Raw genomic sequence first — 24,476 nt, 5'->3', positions numbered from 1 at the left:
AAGAATGAAAAGAAGTTTTTTTTGCAGTAGGGCCCCAGAGGTAGTGCATGTCAGCTCATGTTTCTGGAAGTACCGTGTCAGTATCTTGTAAACATTGGCAGCCTGGAATCTGGAGCACAGGTTAGAGAGGAAGGGGAAGGGGGAAGGAAAATTACAGCAAATGCATTTCATAATACTAAGTCCCAAACAAAAGTCATACCTAATGACAGAAAATGGCTAACTACATTTACTTTAAGTGGGTTACAAGAAAAGGAATGTTAGATATTTTCTGGAAAGAGGTAATATATTGCTCATGCTACTCTGCTACATTTCGTCCTTGACATTGGCCAGAAATGTATTTTACAGTTATTTTGTAAATCACTGGATAAACTACTTTTATACTGAGAACAATGCCAAGCATTCTGGAGAAAATGGTAACAGGATTTAGTGAGAATTGTTTAGGTTATCTTATATTTTTATTATTTCTGTGGTTTTTAGGTTTTTTTTAATAATCAAACTATGCCTCCATGTTGAAGACATGGGTCACAGAGACAAATGTGAATATGGTATTTAATTGCAAATCCCGTACTACAATTTCTAGCTTCAGGCATGAACATATCTACTTTCATTCAAAGTAAATCAAGTCCCAAGGAATTTGGAATACAGTTAAGCCCTCAAAATCATCAATGTCAATGTGACCTGCCAAAAGACATTAACTATGCAATTATTCTGTTAGCTGGGAAAAATACTTGTGGGTAGAGGATCAACATTAAATTAAAAGGCTTCTACAAAAATATTGCAAAGAATGACCAGTCTGAGCACCTTTGCTCAGGTTGGTTGGAGTCTAAAAAGTGCAGATGTCTTTGCACACTTGAAACTAAATTTTGCACCTATGAAAGAATGTATAAATGTACAAGAATCTTGTAAAAGCCTAGGAGAATAGCAGCCATCCTTTCTTTGCCATGAAGTGTTTGTTTCAACATATAATTTCCATCTACATTACTTAAACCACTTACTTGGCTCAAGAGCAGTTTACTTCTGACTGCTGTTGCTGGTAGGATACATGATTTGCAATGCTGAGTATGGTGTTTTTCCATCACAAACATTTATTCATTAATAATTTATTGGATAAATGGCTTCTGATTGAACAATTTAAAAAATGCAGGCAAATCAATGGCAAAAGACACCAAGCAGCATATTATAATGATACAATAATTCGAGCTCATACATTAGAGTGAATTGATAGTGTCCCAAAAGCCCTCTTTTGATAGCTCAGTTTCAGAGAGTAAATGTTCAGCTGAAATAACTAATAAAACATCTCAACTACTGCTCTGAGAAATCATGCCAGTATCATGTACAGTATCTTTGAGAGCTAATAAGTTGGCTCAGGAAAGCAAGCAAACAAACAAACACTAGAAAATGCCTCTGTAAAGCTGTAAGCTCCCACTGGGGGGATATTAATAGTCACATGAAGAAGACAATGAACTTGTCTCAGTTGTGTGAATGAGACTTTGAAAATCATAATGGTCTGATTCTTTGATGCAAGTGATATTTAGAGATATAGATTGCAGCATTAGATCCAAACACTGCTTGTTATCACTCCTATGTGCAACAGAGACAGTGAGGGAAGCAAAGGTGATAAATCCCTTAAGAGAAAGCTCTCAAGGGTTCCTAATGTATCATGAATACATATCCTGCTCTGAGTTACAGGATTTTCAGTTGAGTTGTTCACAAGGAAAATAAAATGCATTCTAAGGGCTGTGCCATGGCAATCATCACCACCTCTGAGGTTCCAGAGAAAAGAAGGGAGATCTGAAAACGTTTCTGGAGAAAAGCTGCGTATAAATATTTTCCCTCTTTCCAAGGTATATTGCATGAATTAAATTTCTTAAATCTTTCCATGGCAGTAGTCAAGGTCCCTGAGAATAATATTGTTAAAATCCTATCATTTTACAGGCATTCTGTATTTGCAGAAAGGACTGTTTTACCATCAGGCTTGAGGAGACTAGTCAATAATGTGTTGACAGTATGTAGATTTATTTATAAAATGGATACTGTTTATATTCTACAAGGAATAGATTGTTTTCAAACATAAATGGAATTTATCTTCCATTATTTGATGAAGACTTATTAATTATATACAATAAATTTCAGGAATGACAGCTCTACCAAAAAAAGCCACAATTCAATGTGGAATATGTGTGAACATCAATTTATGTAGTTTTATATAAATGATCACAAATATAATCAGTTTATTTATTGTAAACAGTTTAAATGAATACATATGAGGTAAAAAATAAAATTAAATGGGGTAATAATTATTTTTTTCTGATTTGATTTTTAATCCACCTGTTTCTGTTTGTGCTAATGTGAACACAGAGCATCTTGTTTAGTGACTATCTATTTTCAATGTTTATCCACTCAACCTAAGAGTCTTTTTCCATGCCAAAATAAGACTTGCTGAAGATGATGTTTGTATATTTTAAATAATGGACTTGAGTTGGTTTACATATTTCCTTTTCTGAATCTGTTAGCTGCAGGGGATTTTTGAAAAATTACATCCTGCAAGAAATATTATAAAAACAGATGACAAGAGAAGAGTCTCCTGATAAAGGAAGAAATTTAAAAGAAATTTTCAATTATTTTATTTTGATTTGGTTTTCAAAACTTTTTTCTAGTCTAGAAAATAGCAAACAGCTAAACACTTGGACATTGTAAGTGACCTTCTCTTTATACACATGAAAATTACTCTTCCTCAAATCATACACAAAATTTGGTCATCACAGTGCCAACACCGTGTCCATTTCAATGAAAAATAAAATGAGTTAGATTAAACCATGAGAGCTGAATCACTTAACACTTCTACAGAGTCAGACAGAAGGCATTAGCTCTCAAAGTGTCAAGGCTACTCTGGAAGGTTCAAATCATCATCAGAGTTACTCCCTACAAAAATAATGAATTTGCAAGAGTGCCATTATAATAGATACAGACAGTCATAATTGTGTGACTGAGGAAAAAGAAAAAGAAAATAAAATCAATGATCAATCACTTGCATATATTTTCATTTTCAGGCTTCCCCTGACTTCCCTCTGCTCCATAAAAATAATTTTCAGAAAACCGCCAAATATCTGAGCCTATGGCATCTGTTCAACCTTGATAATCAGACTGCCCCAACTTTTAAAAGGCCAGAGCTTCTAATGTATGAGTCTTGGGGATAAATCTTTCTGACAGACAGCCTTGGGGCAGTAGTGTTGGGAAGCCCTCCAGCACAGTCCTTCAGAGATGATCGTACATAGTCCAGGAGCTCTTGATGGAGTCTGGGAGGAATTTCTACAGATTGCTTTTTCCACCTGCTGCATGAATATGAAGCATAGTTGCCCTCAAGGAAACAACCCTCCATTCTTGCAAATTTTGACATGCCACATATTACCTTTTCAGCTGTTATTCAAAATGTTTTAAAGATGTGTAAAGCCATGGCAAGTCTCAGTGGCCACCATACCACTGTGTTTGTCATCAGCTTTTCAGTTCCAATCTAGTTCCACTTTTGGTTGCATGATAGAATGAATTTCAAGCAGCTCAATGGTTTGCCACTGAAAAGGTGAATACTAGCAACCTGCATTTTTAAAAATATATGTTTTTCCTTTTGAAGCCAAGTTTCAGTGTGATAAAACATGGCTGAGAAAATCTGCATCAAGAAAATAAAAGTTGGCAAACACTGTGCTAGTGTGTCCACATTTCAAAATAAGCACAAATCTCCTCTTTTTCCTCTATTTAACTGTCAGGCAAAAGGTAAGATCAGCATTCCACACTGAGTAATGTGTTACTATGGTGTAACCTAGTGCAGTGAGTCTACACTGAGAAATTTATAACAAGTCAAAAAATTATCAGACTAAAATTACATTAAAAAAAGGTGTGAAATGTGCAGTAAATCTCTTGAGGCAGTAGTCTTAAATAACAAGTCCATGTTGCAATAAATATTTCATAAGAAAAACAAGTATAAAATAATAATGAACAAATAGTCTCAAAGTACCCTAAAACAGGGGTATGCACAGCACACAAAATCCCATTTATACCTGAGTACAGTTCAAAGTACCACAAAAGTGCATGTATTTTCCTATAACTCACTATATTTCATATGTACAATAAATATGTACAATACACACTTTACGTGGGTTCTTGTGCTTGAGCTCTGCTACAATTATTCAATACAAATTGCTACCTGTGACAAGAGTAGCTGCTTTACTGATTTAAATCCAGCACATTAGCACAACTGTACAGACAGCTACAGCAGTGGAAACTGTCACATGATCTACAGAAATAGGTCAACTTTATGAGGAAATCACTTGTTCCTGGAGGAAATAAATAATGAATTTCCACGTGGGGAGAGACCTCCTTGCAGAGGCAAGGCCAATGTGAATTTTCTTGGCAGAAAACCTGTTTTATCTGAGAGTCAGAAAAAGGAACAGCCAGTGGCCCAGCATCCCTGCCTGGGTGCAGAGAGATGCCTTTCATCACACTTACAGGAGGCACAGTGCAAAAGGGTACAAGGAGAGGATGGGGCTATGACAGCACTCATATCACAGCCCTGGCAGCAGGGGTATACTGTGCTCATTGGGAAGGGAAGGCTACAGCACATAGTGACCCTCAACAGCTTTGTGTGACAGTGAGAAAATGACAAGGGCCAGTGGGACTCACACATGCTCATCAGCACATTACAAACTGACAACCCTGTCCAAAGATTTTATGAATGCAGTTAAGGTACCCATATCTAAAAAGAAGACATTTGTTATGAATTTATTTCGCATAATATATGTATTTTTTTGTTCAAATATATTTAGATACATGTATTCATAACACAAATTATTTTGGGGCCAAAGGAAGTAGGTAAAATCAGCATATCTTATGATAACTGCTATGAATTTTTTTACCTTCCACATCTGTGTATGTATCAGCTGCTTCATCTCTTTACAGCTGCTTACTACATGTTACCATGCAATGTCTGATACAATCTGTAAGTGAAAAGCTGAAAAACCATAATAAAGGATTTTTTTCTCCTATATCATGGGTACTGTCTTTCCTATTCCATGAGTTCAAAGGCAAGCTTTTCTTTATTTTAGTGTTAGTCAGTGGGAGGATAGCTATACTTTTGGTCTTGTTTCCTGCCCTCTCAACTGCAGCTTCCAAATATTGCAGTTATCCACATTTTTAAACAAAGGCAAGAAAACTCACAGGAATACCCATTATTGCAGCCTATGAGATACAAGGGAGGGAGATGAGGGAACTGGGTTTGTTCAGCCTGGGAAAGGAAGAGACTTGGTCTGCAGCCACCTGAGAGGAGGGCATGGAGTAGATGGAAACACTTCCAAAAAGACTCTCCTCAAGGGTCCACAGTGGGAGGATGAGAAGCACAGGGATGGCATTGGGGTATTTGCTGTGTGACTGGCCTGTTTGCAGTGAGAAGTTGGACCTGAGGCACCCTGAGGCCTCTTGTCCCCCCAAGGTGACTCTGCTGAGCAGAAGTCCTGGCTCCCCTGACAGATCAAACGCTGCTTCCCACAAAAAGGCTAGGCATTGCTCAGAAGAAAGAGCTTATATTTCTGAGTGAAATCTACACAGCAGTACTCTGAATCCCAAATCAGATTTTATGCACAAGACCCAAAGAGTCTCAGCCTCATCAGCTTTCCAGAGGAAGTACAGTCCCACGCAAATGTAACTTTACAGACCTGAGCTGATTTACAAAGATGCACAGATTGTAGAGAGCAGTAAATATAATCTGAATGAAAATATCACTATTATTTAGCTTTTTAGTACGTTTGCCCATTAAAGTAAGCTCTTTTGGAAATGAAATACAGGCCAATTGTGAAATCAGTTCAATATCTCCCTTTGATCACTTTCACTCCCAAAACTGATAAGCATATAAATTAGATTAATTAATACTTTTCAGTTCTAATTTCTCTGACTGGACATCTTATTTATTTAATCTGCGTTTATAGGAGCTTCACATCTCAATGTGCAGGGCTTTAGTATATTTCCAGGCAGGCAATGTAAAATGCTCCACTGAACCTCCTGGTATCTGACTCAACGCCCTCCTGAGAGGCAGCATCCTTTGATCTCAGTACCTTGCTTCTGGACCCCTCTCTCTCCTGCTGCAGCAGCAGCAGCAGCCTCATGTGACGCCTGCAGCTGGTGGGGAACGGGAGTTTTCCACGGGCATGCAGAGGCACAGCTGCCAGGTGCACGAGGCAGCACTCTGGGTATGGATTCATTGTGTATCAGTCAGAACAGACTAAAAAAGCAGCCTATCTCTACCCAGTCACTTGTTTAAGCAGAGTAAATGGCCACTTTTTCAGAAATTGGTTTTGTACTTTAAGTGAAGACACTGTCAGCCACAAAGAATCCAAAAACCTTCCTGTGCAAACAAAATTATCTTGCTGTTTCCTGGTTTCCATCATAAACACACATGGAGTTGCTCTGAACCATGTAACAGCCGCATTTGAGATAGAGCAGCAGTCTTTAATTCCAATTTGCTTTTATGTCAGTCCCCATCCTGCCCAAACCCTGTCAACCATTATCATATTAACAGCAGATTTGAAATATGGTTTTTTTCTTTACAGAGCAGAGATATTCAGTCTGGTCTCAGATGACATGGTTAGTTTCACAGTGTTCTCCTGTCACGTCAGATTAATTAACTCAGCCCCAATTAATTTAAACTCAAAGTTTCTTTTATTCCACCTTCTAAAATACCAAATTCCATGGACTTCCTGCAGAGATACACAGGCACAACAATTCCCATTGCAATCTTCTATTATTCTTTACAGAGACACTGTGCCATATTCCATATTCCCACTAGAATTGCACTGATGTGGCTGTACTGACATTGGTAAAATTATTCTTGATTTACTTTGGCACAAAAGAGATCAGCATCATGTCTACTGGGATAAGATAGTTTCTCCCTATGGTCATATTTACCTTACTTAAGACCACAAAAAAAAAAAAAAAAAAAAAAAAAGTATTGTTCAGACAGTTTCAATATACCATCTTTTCTCATAGGAAAAAAAAAGAAAAAATATAATTACAGCCTGCTCTAAGGTGAACTGCTGCTTTTTGTGATTATCTGGAAGAATGAGAAGAATATCAATCCAGTAAAAGATCTCTGATGTTCAGCTTTACATGTAGTCACAATATTCTTTATCCAATACTGCTAAGAAATAATCAGGCCTGATAAAAGATCTTTCCTCACAAAAAGGGAGACAGCTTTCATTAAAAATTGAGAAAGCAATTGAAATGAATATAGTATAAGCTCATGTTATTTATTTCTACTCTCAAGTGTTTGCCAGCTTTAGCAAGACACCAGCAGATCCTCTAGAACAGATCTCCATGAATTGCTGTCTTTGGCTTGTGGAGTTTCATCAGGTAAGCAAATAGGATGGCTGGGGAAACAAGTAAAAAAGAGGCATTTGATAAATGAAGATTGTCAAGGATAGGCAAGCAAGTGATAGAAACTGCTTCATTGAGAAAGGAAGATGAATGCTTCAGAAACTTTCTTTTCACATTGGTGAATATCTTCCACTATTTCTATTTAACATATCAAAATTAGTGCTATCTGAAAAACAAATTGGCTTTTTAGAAGCCAATTAGCTATAGTGAATAATAACTTTACTTCTCCTGCATATCAGTTTTGGAAATTAGGTGTACATCCTTAAGGTGCTCAGACACCAGAGTGGTAAGAGTAACACAAGACCTTGAAATGAGTAGAAACTGCTCAATATGTAAACATATTGAAATAATGCTAGTTGTGATAACATTTCAACAGGCTGTGGAGAAGAGTGACAGAGCTTCTGTGGATGCACAGAAAGCTTGTTTCTTGGCCAATACATCTCTTTCAGCACTAGTTTGCAGCCCTAACATCTCCTAATTAATCTATGAACCTATGAGTTACATGATGCAGCCAAGACGACTTAAAACAACCTCCTAAGTCTTTCTCAGTAGGGACTTTCACTAACATTAATATGAATACTTTGCATAGAGAGCTTGGAAATGGAGCTCAAAAAGTTAAGCAGAGGTTCTGTTAACTCTTCATCCTGACATAACAAGGTGGACATGAAGAGTATTGATTTATCTCCACATGTGTACTACTCAACCCCTGAGCTTTAAAGACATGCAGATTAAAAATTTTCTTAGAAGTTCCAGTAGTGCTGTGTTGCTTCTCTTGTAGCACAAGAATCTTTTGCAGCTGAAAAACCTCTTTAGAATTAAAATATAAATAGAGTATTTCCCCCCTCCTCTGATGACAGAGACATTGTTTTCTATTCTTTTATGGTGATCTTTCCTGTGCAATTAAGGCATGCATTCTAGGTTTTACATTTCCTATAATTTGAGGTTTATTTTAATTCATTCCTCAATGAAAATGGAGGTCCTTATGTGCTCCCTTGACTCTGGACTTTACAAAACTGCAACAAAATATTGTGCTTAAAGAACTCTGGCAACACTGGAAATAATCCCAAAACAAAATACTCATCGCAAAACACCACCTTTTCAAAGTTGTTTATGGAGAGTGAGCTCTCTTGCTGTCTTGCAATCCCATCATAATTGTGCATAATATCTGTGGTTAGGTGGCAGATTGGGTGGATCTGGCACAGCATGTGACTCAAAAAGCTCATCAGTGGCCATTCTCTGAAACCTAAGATGCTCTCTTCATACAGCATCAGAGACTGAAATGGATCTCAAAGGCAGCTGGATGCCAGAAAATGGAAAGAGTTTTGTGGGTCTAGGAAAATGCTGCTGTCAGCTCAGCACCTTACATCTCCTTGCGCTCAGGCTGGAGTGACTTCTGACGTTCATAAATCCTCCACTTCTACCTCTGGTTTTCTTAAGGGATCAGCAGCAAGGCAATGAAAAAGGCACCAGGCAGAGCTGAATTAAACATACAAACATATTTTCAGCCATGCTCTCTACCCTATGTCCTAAACAGGTTCCATTTCAGTACAGGTAGGGACTGATTCATGTCTGAGGAAGGGGTTTAATATACCAAGTTTATTCCTTTTAGGACTACTTTCAGGACTACAAAGAAAGAATAATTCTTAAATCAATATCTGAGAAGATCTATGTCCAGTAAGTGCTTATTCCTTTCTTCAAACTCTTCTCTGGAGACCTGTGAGACAGATGGTTCAAAGGACCTAACCCTCATTTTTCCAGGACATAAGGCTTTGCCCTTGAGCTTATTGCTGTCACAGCATGCATATAAGCTCCACTTCTCTTTTTCTGAAGCTGAACTTGCCCATCAGTTGTAGGTCCTGTGGTGATTCATATGGACAATGATTATTTGTCATCAAATAAGCTTAAAATTATACAGAACCAGAAAAAAAAAAAAAAGAATTAAAGAAAAAAAATTAAAAATCTGCAAAATTGTATCTTATTATTTTGGGGAAAATTTTAAAACTTTTTAAACTAGCTTTGCTGAAAGTCAAAAGAGTAATCCTATTTGCAAATATGCATATGCAAATGAATGATATCTCTCAAATGAGAACTTGCATAGACAAACTTTCAGGTTCAAGAACCCAGGTGTAGCAGCTGTGGTCATTTAATTTCTACAGACACATTTCTGATGAAACAGATTAATTTTAAAATGTGCAATATGGACAGAGATGCAGCAATTCACACTGCATTTCAAACAATTCCTGCTCAGCATTGCTAATCAGGAAATCCCAGCAAAATAAGAAATATGATACCTCATAGCACTGTCAAAAGACTGAAAACCAACAAATTCCAAACACTCCGAAGAGAAAGTCTTAACAACTCCCAGTGCAACAAATCTGTTACATATGAAAGCTTTATAGATCTTGTTCAAAGCTTCAACAAATGCAAATATCATCACTACATATAGGCTTTGAGCTGATGTCATTTGCCATACCTCCATGGAAGTCAATGATGATACATTGATTTTTACTAATGAAGGTCTGACCAAAAAAAGAAAAATTCTGGGTTCATTCACCTAAGAAATACCTTTTCTCCCCCCCACTTTCAAACTTTATTTATCTTTTCTCCAGGGGAGCAGTAGTGCTGAATTATCATTAAATACATTCAGCATCCTCACCCAGAACCAACCACACCGTAAGTGCAAAGAGGGCATAAGAAATTCACCACTGTGTCTCAGTCTTAGTATAAATTTAGATAATCACTGTCACAGAGATGAAGAAAGGGCAACACAGAAGGTGTTCTGGAAAAGTTTTCAGTTGCTTAGGAAACCTAAGGAAGCAATTGGGAAACCAGTTAGGTAGTTTTAAGACTCCAGATACAAGTAAAGGTATAATATTTAGGAAGAAAATATCGTAGAAAAGGGTTTAGTTGGGTAATCTCAAAAAATTTTAAAGAAGAAAACTTCTGAGAAACAATATAGGTCGGAATAATAAAAATAATTTAAAATATATCTTGCTGTTTTAGAAGTATTTTTTAGCCCTATCAGAGTACGATGTTTTTTCTGATAAAGCGAAGAATGGAAATATAACTTTTCTTAAGAAGAGTGATGAGTGACCCAGTTTTAGAGGTAGCATTCATACTGTTATCCTCTGGTTTTATGTTTAAAAGATTATCTTGACATTAGTAAAGAAGCTTTACTGTATTTTTCCCAGTTAAGTTTCGGAGTGTACGTTTCAGGGAAAGCTAAGCTGATAAGAGAGAAGAGAAAAGGTTTCAAACAAGAGTTCCATTAAGAAAAACCCAAACCCTTTCAAATATACACATTTCTGCAATTTCCTTTTGGATTCCATTTCCTACCTCCTCCTCCCACAAAAAAACCTTGTTGGATGACTTATTTGATACTATCCCCCATCTAGGACTTAAAAGTTATGCAGTGAGTCTCCTTAGGTTGCAGCAGTTTTAAGTAGGACACTTATTCTCCCCACAGAAGAGAGCAAAGCCCCAGGCACTCAGTGTACTTTCCTGCCACTTGTCAGAAGTACTCACTTTGTTTGGTTTGGAAGCTGGGAATATATCAAAGATGAGAGTCAGGGCTATGATTATTTAAAGTAACCATTTTATTCTTGCACCTCAACAGAACTGGAACCCACATCATGGTCGGGTCATCAAGTTCTTTCATTGAAAATATTCTTTCACCATAGTCACAGATACAAAACTCTTGTTATCTAAGAAAGTAATTGTCCTGGTTTGACAAGGAAGTGAGTTTTATCAGGAAGTTGGCGTCAAACCAATCAGTGGTCACATTTGATACTGACACTCTGAGTGAGCACTGAAGCCATTGGACACGCCTCTCAGAATACAAGGGGTTAAATGCAGAGAACTCCAAGGGGAATGCTCTCTTTTATTCTGGTCAGTGAAGAGTTCAGACTGCCACAGGCTGGGTATGGGAGGAGAAGCCATGTGGCCTGGGAGAGGTAGTCCAGGGGGTGAAGGGACTGGAACTGGGCTGGATGGAAGGGTGGAGGAAATCTGAGATGTCTTTATCTCCCCCCACTGAGAGGGAGAGAGAGAGAGAGAGAGAGAGCCTGAAGGCACCTGGAAATTTGATATCATGAGCTGGCAGTACACTGGCAGAGGAGAAAGTGAAGCCTGGCGTGGGGGAAGGTGCCCAGCTGTGGGAGTTGGAGTTCTGGGCAGTCAAGATTCCAGCTGTCCTGGGAGCCCAAGACTTTTAACCCCTTCTTGGACAATGAAAGGTTTGTGAAACATTAATCCTCCTTGATCTGAAAGAGGAGAGAGAGATGGCCTGGAGCCTGAGATGTCAGAAGAAGATGGGGAAAGAATCTTAGGTGGGAGGAGATGATAAAGTGGCTTTTGGCTAGACTTTTCTTGTATAGCCATAGACTGAACTAATTTCTCCTGCAACACAGACTGCTTTCTTAGGGGGATGCAATGGTTTGAACCAAGAGAGTGACCTGCTGCAGCGATGCCAGGAGAGCGACAGGAGTGCAGTGAACAGAGGAAAGCTGAGGAGGGTGTGGTGGTGCCCTTGGTCTTCAGGAAGATCTCTCTTCTCGAGACCCTCACCCCAGGGGAGGAGAAAATGGGGGGTTTGTTTTCCCAAAATGAGAAACTGTTATTCTTTGGTCCTTGGCAAAGCATCCTTAAAGGAGCCCTATGAGAAATTTCAGTCCATGCACGGTGGTGAGAGCAGTGTGACATGGAAAGGAGGGTGTGACACTGGCAGATTTTCTCCAGGCGGTGCCATGTGTGACATGGAAACACTAGAGGTCACAACTGTGTTTCCTGGTGGGTCTATGGTACAAGAGAGACTCTTCTCTCCCCTGATGGACTGAGAATTGATTATTTGAGGGGTGGTAACTTGATTGAGGGTCCAAGTTTTGTCTCAATGTGCTTTGTTGGAAATTGGGTGGGGGAGGAGGAATGTTTTAGGAGGTTTTCATTCTGAATTCTGTGTGTGTTTTTTATTATAGTTGTAGGTTAATAAAGTTTTTTTTTTCTTCATTTTTAAGCTCGAGCTTGCTCTGCTCTGTTTCTGGTTGCATCTCACAGCACTCATTTAGAGAAGGTGTATTTTCATGGGGGCACGGGCATTATGCCAGCATCAAACCATGACAGTAATGTATAAAAGTAATTCATGCAAGCAAAATAATTTACCTATACAGGCAACAGTTAAAAACGTACCCATTTTGCTCACATGATTTTTTTCTTGATCAATATTGCAAAGAGAGTCCTTGTTTGAATTTTTCAGTAAACAAATTCTAGCTGGGGACAAGACTTGAATGAGATGCTGTTGCCAGGCTGGATAAACAGATTCACCTTCATTTCACTGTTTCAATGGTTGTTTGCAAATTGAATACCTTTTATTTATTCCAAAGCTATTCTGGAGGGCTTACTGCAGTGGTTAAACCTGTACAGGTTGACCTGAAATATACCGCAAACAGCTTGATTTAAGGCCAGAAGGAAACTTTGTACCCTTTACTTTCCAATGAGAGCAACTTAGACGTGTAATGTTATTATAATATCTTTATAGTTTTGAAATGCAAAAATCCAACCATATAATCATCACGTTCTAGTCTACATAATTACAGTAATTTTGTAACATATCCAGAATGTAAACACAAAGGAAATTTAATTGCAGTTTTCCCCAACAGCTGGTAAAATCACTGTTTTAAACTTAAACCTACAAAACCACTGTCATTCCTGATGCTACTGATGCCTGGAACAGCAGAAAACATCTTTAAACTTTGTTGGTTTATGAAATGTATTGTTTAAACAGTTGACCCAAGTTAGAAATTTCAAATAGTGGAACATCCCAAGTGATACAAGAATGGTTTTGCATATTGTCAGTGGAACAAAAGACTAGAGAGTAATTGCACAAAGTGGTTTTGATATCAATAGGCTGAATTGTCACAGCTATGAATCATCATAAAAAACTGCTGTAACAAGTAATACAAGAGTTTTTAAGACATTCTTTAGAGAATCATAGATTTAAAAAATCCCAAAACGAAACCCCAAACCATTTAACTTCTTTTATCTTTTTTCCCCCCTATCAGAATAATATTACACAACACAGAAAACTAATTTTCACATTCTAGTGCTCTATTGTACAAGCCCTCAAAAGAAATAAAATTGTTCTCTTTTTCTTTAAGGTAGCTATGAATATTTGAGAAAATATCAAGACTAAAACTACCCCAGCATTTTGATTGATTGAAAGGTTACTATCTACTGAACTGTTTATATATAGAGATTTTTTTTTTTTTTGGTGGTGGTGACTTGCATTTTATCTACCTTTTTGCTATTTTCTCAGAACATAATTTTGTATCTCCAGAAGGGGGATAAATAGTAGGGAAACGGTATTCTAGTGATTTCAGTTTTTGCCATCAGGAAGAAGAAAGACACTTTTGTGTGGGATAGGTAGGCTGCAGGGATATGGCACATCAGGATTCCCATGGTGAAGAGAAATGTGACTGGTGTAGATGAATCAGACAAATGGTATTCTCTGTACCCATACACAATCTTCTACTTTGCCCAACACTCAGGCTGCACCAAGCACAAAACTGATTTATACTTATTTTAAAAAGGAGGTGTGTGGCGGCAACTCTCTGGCTACAGAGAGCAGCACAAAACTTTTCCAGACATCATCCTGGGAAAGGCTATGAGAAGATCAGAGAAAAGAATGAAAAACAATTCTTTTCTTCACTTGCTGCACCTGTTGTGCACATGTGGAATGTGTTATGGAGATTTGTTTACCAAAGAGTGGTTTCTTAATTAGCCAGTGGTGATGGTGTTAGGATTAGTGGACCAATTAGGTCCAGGTGTATTGTAACTATCTATAAAAGCAATGGGTTTCTTAGTAATGACATAATATAATTGATCAGCCTTCTGTGAATCATGAAGTCAATGCTAATTATTATCCAGTTGGAGATCACCTGCTGTGACAGAGGTGAGGTTCCAAAGAGGCTGGCACAGAACAGAGTTGTGTGGTGTCACAGACATACGATTGTTGGAGCAGGGGAGCACAGCTGATTTAGCAGGTGCATCTATAGCTGTGTGCAGGACACCAAGGATTTCTTCTCCACTGTCCCCAGGGAAACCTCAATTCCAAGACCAGCTGCTAGAAACATTCAGCTTCGCATGTTTAGTTTTTCTAATATGACAATCGCATTAGGGACAGAACTGAATGATGAAACTAAGCAATGAGATTTTTTCCATTTTTTAATTTTTCTTTTTTGAATAAACTGGGATCTATTGTCTCATAAAAAGTGTAGAAGCTTTGCAGCAGTAAATACTATATAAGAAAAAATTATTTCTTATTCATGCATCTACTGGCAGTTTTTGCATGATCTTGGTTAGCTTTACAAAACAAGCATTTAAACAGCCAATACAAATTTCATGAGATTACTTGAAAAATAACTACTTATTTTCCTTGTTCTGGACCACTTTATCAAAAATTCATAGAAAGGAATCCACAACCCAATGGATTTTAAAGACAGAAGACAACATTACAGGTTTTCAATGCAATCTGAAAAGTTATTAAGATTAATTCTTCAAAGAATTTCTATGGAGCTTGGAACATGATAAGTGTAAGACCTCAAAATCTGATGACAGTTAATCATCTAACAAGGGAGTCCATTTCCTGAAAAAGACACCTCCTTGAACTGATCTGCCTTACCAAGCTTTAAGCTTAGAGCTTAAAGATGAATTTAAAAAATACCTCAGTGAAAGATGGTTTTGACATGTCTTTAGCATCCCTCATGTTTTCTTATGCAATACTTGGCAAGTGTTACTGCATATTTAGAAAACAATAAATACAGTATAGAAAGCCAATTCTGAATGGATACAGGTATACTTTTTGGGTGTTTTGCATCTCTGACCTCTTTCTAGAAAAAAAATACCACTTCCTAAAAATTTATACTGTTTCTGTACATGTATGTAAATTAGTTTCTGTACAAAAAATACTCTAAAAGTTGACTAGTAGCTGTGAGTTCTCCCAATAACACTGAAATCTGTGACATCCATTTTAAGAATATGTGAAATAATTATTATACAAAGCTCCAAGGATTAAACAGGGAAAAAGATAGTTTAGACCTTTAGCATTCCCCACTGATGAAAAACTGTTTAGAGACAAAGATTTAACTGTGTGAGTACAGTCTTTGGCCAACAACCATACCCAGAAGCTCCTGCACTGGGCACAGATGTGTGCAAAGCTTAGTCATATGAAAAATAAACTGCAATGAACCCACAAGGGAGTGAGCACTGAGGAAGAGGGGGAAAAAGGTATGACCAAAAAAAAAAAGAATCTAGGAAAATGCATTGAGATCAGAAATCCAAACAGAAAATGAAATTGATATCTGCAAAGGCTGGGGTGTTAAAATTAATTTTACAATAATTTCTGCCACAAATTTTATGTCACCATAGCATAATTTTGAACTCAGTTTAAGTCTCTATTGTATCACTCTTACAAGCAGTTTTCTTGCTTCTCCTACCTAAAGAATGAGCCTCCTACAGCTGTGAGATGTATTTTCCCATCATGTCCACCTAGACTCTCCTGATTTCTCAGCAATGTGACTGCTCTTCTTGTTGAGGGAAGACTGAACTTCAGCTGAGGTTTCACACTGTGTTCAGGTAATGCATACAGAAACGAATGCTGATGGTGAACATGTGCTGTGGGAGGTGGGTGAGGGCCATTCTGTAAAATCTGACTAATTTTACTGCCTTGCAGAACAGTTGGATCAGCAGAAAGTACTCAACTCTCCTGGCTTATACAAGCAGTGCTGATAATGATTGGACTTTGTTAGTCCTTCATCATCATCCTGTGACGTTCTAAGGATTTTTAACTGAATATGTTGTCATATCTCTTCCAGAGCAACTAGCAACACTCTGATGTGACTTCCAGGAAGAAAAACCTGCAGGAAGTCTGCAAAAAAGGACTGGTATAACCAGATAGTACAGACAGAAATCTCCTTTGCTTTATTTTCTGGATGAAGAGAATTTTGGAGCTGTATGTATTGGGCAACACAATGTAGAAACATTTGAGGTGAAGGAGCAGCACAACCCTGGCAATGCTCTCAGGCTTTCTCAGCAGAACCTATTTTTAGGCACAAAGGTACTGTTCTGCCTCATGTCTTCCAAATTGTTGGAACTGAATGCATAATCTCAAATCAAGAGGATCACCTTCACATACAAATTCTACAACTTTTTTTCTCCTTCACTGTCCTTCAGAATGGTCTCAAGCACCTGTGATCAGAATTCATCCAAACAGAAGGGTAGACTCCTATTTTTCAACAATCTTTCCTGTCGTGGTTCTCCTTTCCTTCCTCTACCTCCCTCCAGGAATATGGACACCAGGCACACTCTTTCCCCAGAACTCGTTACCCAAGTCCTGGATGAATGACTTCTAACTCCTTTGAAGGTGAAGTGCTGAAGAGTTGCAGGTCAGAGAACACTGAAATGTCACAAAATGTGACAAAACCTTATGAGGAGTTAGACAATTTTTAATATGGAAAAAAACTATTTTTTGGTACAATACAACCTTATTTAGAATAGAACACTATTTTTCTTGAGCCCTTATGTTTATTGGAGTTTTTTCATCCCCCAGTGTACCTCAGTATCATAGCACTTCTCAGAAATTGACATGTAATAACTTCTGTTTGACAAGGAGTTTTATTAATAATTTCTTTTGTCTCTGGAAAAAAAAAACACCCTATGAGCCCTAAAAAATAAGGACTATTTAATTTGGGCTTTGATACCATGTAAAGTCTTGCAGGAAATCTTTAAAAAACAACATTAGAAATGGCCAAGCAACAATGGAGAGGTTATTTTTTCACCAGTGGTGATGCTTTTGACTCCTGTCAACTCTTACTGGTAACTCTCTAGGACATCTCAACCTGTGATATTTACTCCTTGTGCCTCCAGCTGGGAGGGCAGGGAGGAGCAAGCAGAAGTGTGGTTTTAGCAGAAGCACTAAATTGGAGAATACTGTTCCTAAACCATGGCAGCTGTCAATTTCATTATTTTCTACTATATGTATTTGTTCAGCAGCAATCATTATTGAAAAATCATAGAATGGTTTATGTCAGGAGAGACCTAAAAAAAAAAAAATCTTGTAGTTCCAAGCCTTCTGCCATTGGCAGAGACACATCCTACTTGACCAGGTTGCTAAATGCCCCATCCAACCTGGCCTTGAGCACTGCCAGGGATAGGGCATCCACAGTTTCTCTGGACAGCCTCACAGTTCTGCATACCTACCTAAATTTTCCCTGTTTTGGTGTGGATTCTTTATTCCTTGTCCTATTGCTATGGTTTCTGATCAAGAATTTAAAAATATTAATTAATCCTATGCTAGCAAGTCCTGTGCTCTTATGCAGTAGGGAACTTGCCATTTTCCTGTGTCTGTTATTCAAGGTATTAAATTCGCCAGCAAACTGGAGCTGCTCTTAGAGATACTGCAACAGATATTGCCCTCTAAAGCCTTGAGAAAGAAAATTATCCCAGGTAAGGGAGACCATTATTATAGCAGTTCTGCTATCTTTTCAGCTGACATACAGAAAAAGAGACCAAATGTGAAAAAAGGTGGTACAGTGCAGTACCAGCCCCACATCTCATGTTGTCCTAGCAAAACTGGCTGACATCAATGTTAACACCTTAAACAGGTGCTACACACAATCCTACCTTGTGGACCACTGACTGGTGCCTATGCATGTGGACACGACAGATACATTTTTCCTAACACTGCAAGACTGTCTTTGTGTGGATTTATCAGGGATAATGCTGACTCAGCTGTTCCACTGAGTAGATCTTCTCAGTCTGTCAGGACTCTGATGAAGGATATGTACATTTCAAATGCTCTAATCACAGTGAAATATCTTTCTTCATAAATAACACTGATTTCTACTCTGCACTTTTCCCTGCTGCTGCTCCCATAGACAATACAGGACAAGCTCTGTGACAGTGATTGTAAACCCTGACATAAACAGCAGGATTGTTATCTGTCCTTCAACAGATAGGAGCACTGCCAGCAGGAGCCTATTTAAGCTTATTAAACAGGCAAGGTCATTTCACTCCTGTCAAAGTTTTACTTTCAAATTTCTCTGTGGAAAGTAGTTTTCTTCATTTCTATTCTCGTTCTCCTTATGTTTTCATTCACTGATGAAACTTCTTCAAAGAAAGAAGGAAATGTGGCAATTTTCATTTTAGTCCCTTAGCTGCATATATTACTTCTACCTTATCAACAAATATGTATTACTTTGCACAGTCATGTGTTAATCTCTATAGCAGCCAGCACAGGAGGTTTTGTAGTCATCTTTAGCACTCTGCAGATATGTGTTTTCCATTATACTGTACTCAGAAAGCTTTTCTCCCCGGGGGGGTTTCTAATGTGATATTTAGCTTGAATCCTAATGCAGCTAAGCTCCATCAAAACCATGCATATGGACTCAAGGGTAACTGTAAATAATGCAAAAATAGATCAATACTAATCTTGACTTGTTTGTGTGTAATTCTCACAGAGCTCTTATGACTCCAGCCACATCCTGTGCCATAGATTCTGACTGGCTGCTCATTCCCAAGTTGTGGCAGGGACTTCTGGAGTATGCAACATCAGAACTGCTCTTACAGATCATATGTGAAATGTAAGGAGAATTGCATTCTCTCTCTCTCTCCTATATAAGTATATATAGGATATAATCTCTAGAATATATTATTTTCTAGAGAAGAATGAAGTTAAAGATGTAAAATAAATAACTTTAGTGCTGCTCACTACTGTGGGACTGAACTTTCTGATCCTATTGTGTTGAGTGATTTTGTTTTATTTATCCAGCTTTTCAAGAATAAACAGACTTAGAAAACAACTATAACTTATACTAAATCTTAAGGGAAATAAACTGTTTTTCTATATTGTACCTGTTATATTAGTAGGTTGTATTTTTGCATGTGTATTCTATGCTAGAAAAAAGTCAACCATTCATGATCATTTATTGAAAACCTATTTGAATCCAACTATTTGTTGGGCCCTATTAAATAATAATAAACATTTAGTTCTTGAAATGTGTATTTTGATTTTAAAGTTAGAGTCCCATGAACAAACATCTAGTTTTCTATTGGTGTTCTATTTGGAAATAATTCTGAATTATGCAATTTCCTGGACAAAGAACTGCCTTCATTCTTCCCCCACTCTGTTTATCTGTTGTGATTTTTCTTATTTTATTTTTGTATTTACCAGCTCCTTTTATTAATACCAAGCAAAAAGCTGCTTTTTCAAACATTAGAAGAGCCTTATGTTGAGGAAATCAGCTCCTTGCAGGGTTCTAGAGGTAGATTTTGCTCATTAGAAAGTAGCAGACAGATTGCTGACGAAGGTTCTAATAAGCAAATTAAAGCATTAATACCATGAGCTCAGGGTTTTGTACAACACAGCAGACCGTATGCTGCAGAACTTGGGATCTCTTTCCAGCTGTCAACTGCCAGTATCCCTGAGTTCCTGCTAATTGGCGACACACCAAGGCAAACAAGTCAGCTAATTCCAGAGCAGTGAACTGATTAACTTTGGGTGTATATACATATTTATAAAGAGAGTGTTGCTTTTGTCTCAATAATCACAACTAGATTTAATTTCAATTTTAAAAGTTTTGAACTACAAAAATATTAATGGCACACAAAAAAAAAATCCAGCCCAGGACTAATTCTTTCAAGAAAATGTTTGAAAGCTGTATTGATGTCAAAAATGGAGAATGTCTATGTATGTAGAAAACTGGGATTGATCAGTCATTGTATCATTCCTGTCTACTCATAAAAGCACCTCAATTATCTTTCTACTATAAGATAAAGACATTTTACAATATAACATTTTCTTTACTTTAATCCTGAACAATTAGATTAAAATAGACTAGTTTTCAATTTTTTACCTCTTTAAATTTATACACTTTTGTCAGAAAGACATACACTGAGAAAATAATGTCTTTTTAGGTCTAAAACATCATAAAATATTTCCTTTGATTCTTTTCAGTGTAAATATGAATGTTTGGGTCGCCAGGTTCCACTCTCCACTGTCACGTACACTGGGCAGTCTTTTGGCTCCACAATCAAACCTCATGTTTGCAGGGTACAAGATCCTGTAGAACAGCCAGGAAAGCAATTCTACTCTAGGACTAGAATTTAGTGATTTAATAAAGAAAACAAACCTAAAGAAATCAAAGAACTGGGAAAGGAAAACACATTGATTGGTATGCTGCAGAGTGATGGCATTAGATGCTGTAGATGGTGAAGACAATAATAAAGCAGCTTCTGATTATATTTGTCTCCTATGCAAGCCTGATCTCCTTACAAATCAGAATGTGCATCTAAGGATAGGCCCATGACAGGTTTACCTTTTTTTAAGACCATGCTGAAAAAACTGTTGTCTTTTTTCAATATAATAGAAGCACAAAGAATTTTGAAAACAGAAGCTGAAACCCCATGTCTGATTAATAGCAGCAGTGTTTTCAATTTTAAAGCAGAAATAGGTGTCTTGTATTTGTACTTCTATTCCCATCACTTCTGCTTTCCTGGTTTCAGTGTGGCCCAATTGGAAGAGAGAGCTGGAAAATGTTCCAGTAGTCTGCCTTGCTCTCCTGATGAAGTGAGCTGTGATTTTAAACTCCCTGAAGATGAGAATGGCATTCAGATTTGGCTTTCCAATTCCCAGCACAAATCAGTAGAACACATCCATGGTTAAAAGTAGAATTATTGTGCTGATACATGGTAAATTATCACTTGTTTTTCTTATTTTTGAGTAAAAAAACCCAAACAGGCCCTATTTTTCCTTCAGAGATGAACAATAGTGTTTCAGTCTATAGTTTGCCCTGTGTTTTTTGTCAGGTTCTTTATACATTTACTATTGCAACTTAGCAATTTAAAATTAATCACCTTGACCGAAACTAATTTTAAAGAGTGTAAAATATTGGGGATATTTTTTTGTTATAAAACAGAAGATCTTATTCTAATCTCCATGAATTTAGAGCAACACCACACTAGGAAATGATCCTTCTGTGCCAAATCCTTGTTACTGTGACTTTCTAAACAACCTTTTTTTAAACAGTTGTTCTTACTGGTAAAATGCTATAGCTGGCAATTATTTTTAAGTGTTTTATTTTTCTTCTTTTGCCCACCAAACTAGTCTTAATTTTATATTAAATTATCTTCCTGGAGGTAATTTTGTCCCTTCTGAACACTGTCCACACTCATTAAATTGAACCTTTGTATAGGACAGAATGATGCTATGGCTGCAGGAAGGAGCAGGAATCCTAAAGGATATGTATTCAAATATTAAAAAATTATATGCAATATTTTCTGTTTCCTGGATAAGCAAATCAACAGAGGAGAGGGTTATGCTTATATAAAGTATCTCAGCTTGAGTGTGACAACATTAATTATCCACTGTAACATGCTGATTTATAATTATGAAATCAGTAATTTAATTGGCATCTAATGCAGTAAAAACATTCCTGCCACTGTCATTATCTGAGTGCCAGTGCTTGATGCTTTCAAACTTAGTTAAGCTGTCAGAAATTGTTATTCTGTTAAATGCATATACTTGCAAAACTGATCACTATTTAACAAAAATGTTTTAAAAAGGTGCTACTACATGACCAATGAATGCACTATCTACACATTTCAGACAAACCGACCAAGCTCACTGCTGTTCATCAAACACTTCTCACTGTTGGTAGAAATAGCATCTATATTCCTTGGGAAGAGAATCTGCCCCTGAATCCCACCATTGGTATTTGGATCACAGATTACGTCAGACTGAGTGTCAGAGTTTAACTTTTGGGTGCAACTGCATCTGTGTGTTTGTAGGTTTATGACAGGTGGTACAAAGTACAGATTAATGTGCCCATCAAAAGCTGAGAGTAGCTACTTTGAATGAAGCACAGATGAGCAGTACAAGAGCTGGAATCAGGTAAGCCAGTTCACTATACTCGAGGCATTATATGTTAAAGAACTTGGGGACTAGTTTTGCTCCTGTACTAGAGATCATAGCCAGAACAGCAGGCAGTTCTTCAACCTTGTAGACTTGGGTGAAGAGCCTGATCTTCACAGACGGAGTCACACAAAGGAAATATATCAAAATAACCTTAGCAGGACAGTGATCTGCATGAAGGATGCTCTGTCAAAAGAAGAATCTAACTTAAAAACTGGATACAGCAGGTGGTAGAAAGCAGAAAAGAGAATAAAAAACCAGTGCTGTAGTCAGTAAATCATTGTACAATGGTTCCTTAGCCTTGCTCTACATGACATATTGTGCCTGTGTAACTATTTCTGTGATGGAAGGGATTCCTTCTACTGAAATTGTTTTACATCTCCAGCTGCTAATGGGTCTGAAGTACTACCACTCTATTCAGTTCATTAAACCCTATGGGAATAAGCCTGGATAAGCTAGATATAACTGATGACATAACAACATGAGCTGCTGAAATATTTAGGCATAATTTTCAGTTATTGCATACTGGACTTTTTTGGCTTTCTAGCACAGTTGAAGTGCTGCAACTGCTGAGTGTGAACAAGACCATTTTCTCAGATCATTTTAGAAGAGTGTCAGTTCCTTAGAGAATATGTCATTTTGATATAAATAAAAGTATTCTACTAAAAGCTGCTAATCCAAAGATAGATACAAGTATAACCAAGAAAAATACAGTATTACCAAGAGCATGGCCTATGAGGATTCCTGAAGGCAAATAAAGAACTTCACATTAAAAGTATCATGCTGTCAGATCTGTGTATATAGAGTAGGATTCAACTCATATTAACAAAAAGTTAAACAACAAAAAGTTAAACTTCAATGGGAATCCCTCTGCAGCAGTGGAGACATGCATTTCCCTAGGGTGATCCATCCATTCCCAAGGTAGTGTTGCACAGTGTCTTTGTGTTTTCTATCACAAAGGACTTTCTACTTGCAGCCTGTCTTTCACTTGCAGCTCAATTCTCTCATTGAAGTCACAACAGAAATGTTTTTGCATTTTCTCATGTCAGTATTTTTCCTTGTGTGAATGACCACCACCCTAGTGAGTCACGCTACCCTCCTTTCTCAACATTTTGGTTACTCAGTGGACCACATGGCATGCATGCAGACAATTTAACTGGTTGCAGCACTTGCTCCCAAAATGTGCTGCCATCAGCACTTAACAGCATTGTGCCCATAAATGTTGACAGCTTGAGCATGTCTTGAAGACATCCGTACAGGTACCACTGAAGCTTTTGTGCACATCTGCTGGTAAAACACCTGATGCTGATGGGAGCAGGACTTGAGGGTGCTCAGCTGTGGATTTTATCACTTCTCCCCGCTGATGGCCACAAGGGAAATTTTTAATTTTCCCTTTTCTCTCTCTGCTGTTTTTATGTTTACCCAAAAGCTATTTTGACTGTCCATATATGCCACCAGCTATAGAGCCTGCTGATAAATCTCTATGCATGTAAATCTGTCTCTTTTGTGCCAGAACAGGTGACTGATATTTTTCAAACACCTAATTTTCTGGCAGCTGGAGTTAGGTAAAACAAATCCCACCCTCAGGCAGTGCTAAGATGGAGGGAGCTGGCAGAAGCCCTTTCTTAACATCTGACTTTTAAATACTTAGCTTATGTGCACAGTCCTGAAGACTGTGAGCAATACACAGTAGCAATAGGATTACAGCCTATGCTGGTAGAATAACTTAATTGTTCATGATCAGTCTTTCCAATATGTCTCACTGCTTCTGTTCAAAAGTAAGCCTCAGCCTCACAAGTACTTTTAAGTATGTAGTAACAATATAAAAACATCACAGAAGAATTGGAACTGTGGGAAGTAAACTCTCAAGTTTAGTACTTGTAACTTAAGATTCACAAGCTGCTTTGATCAATATAAAGGTAATTAACTGGAACATGAAAAAGATAAAAATACAAAAATTATAATGAGAAAACAAATCTATTATTTAGACAACTGAAAAAATAACAGGAAATGCAAAAGGATATGGAATATTTAATTCAATTTCTTTGTGTATTTTTATTATCAATTGTCATCACTAAGAAGAGTCACAATGAGAGCA

At 37.5% G+C, this 24,476-nt stretch overlaps 1 protein-coding gene across 7 annotated transcripts in view; it reads right to left on the bottom strand.

The window, feature by feature from the left end:
- The window catches only part of HS3ST5 (heparan sulfate-glucosamine 3-sulfotransferase 5), a 192,594-nt gene that overhangs the window by 92,968 nt on the left and 75,150 nt on the right, over nt 1–24,476 (bottom strand). The gene's annotated exons all lie outside the window — the stretch shown is intronic.

Source organism: Lonchura striata, chromosome 3 (genome assembly GCF_046129695.1).
Source record: "Lonchura striata isolate bLonStr1 chromosome 3, bLonStr1.mat, whole genome shotgun sequence".
Classification (NCBI taxonomy): Eukaryota; Metazoa; Chordata; class Aves; order Passeriformes; family Estrildidae; genus Lonchura; species Lonchura striata.
Note: the sequence above shows the minus strand (reverse complement) of the source record. Positions and strands in the feature narration are given on the sequence as shown.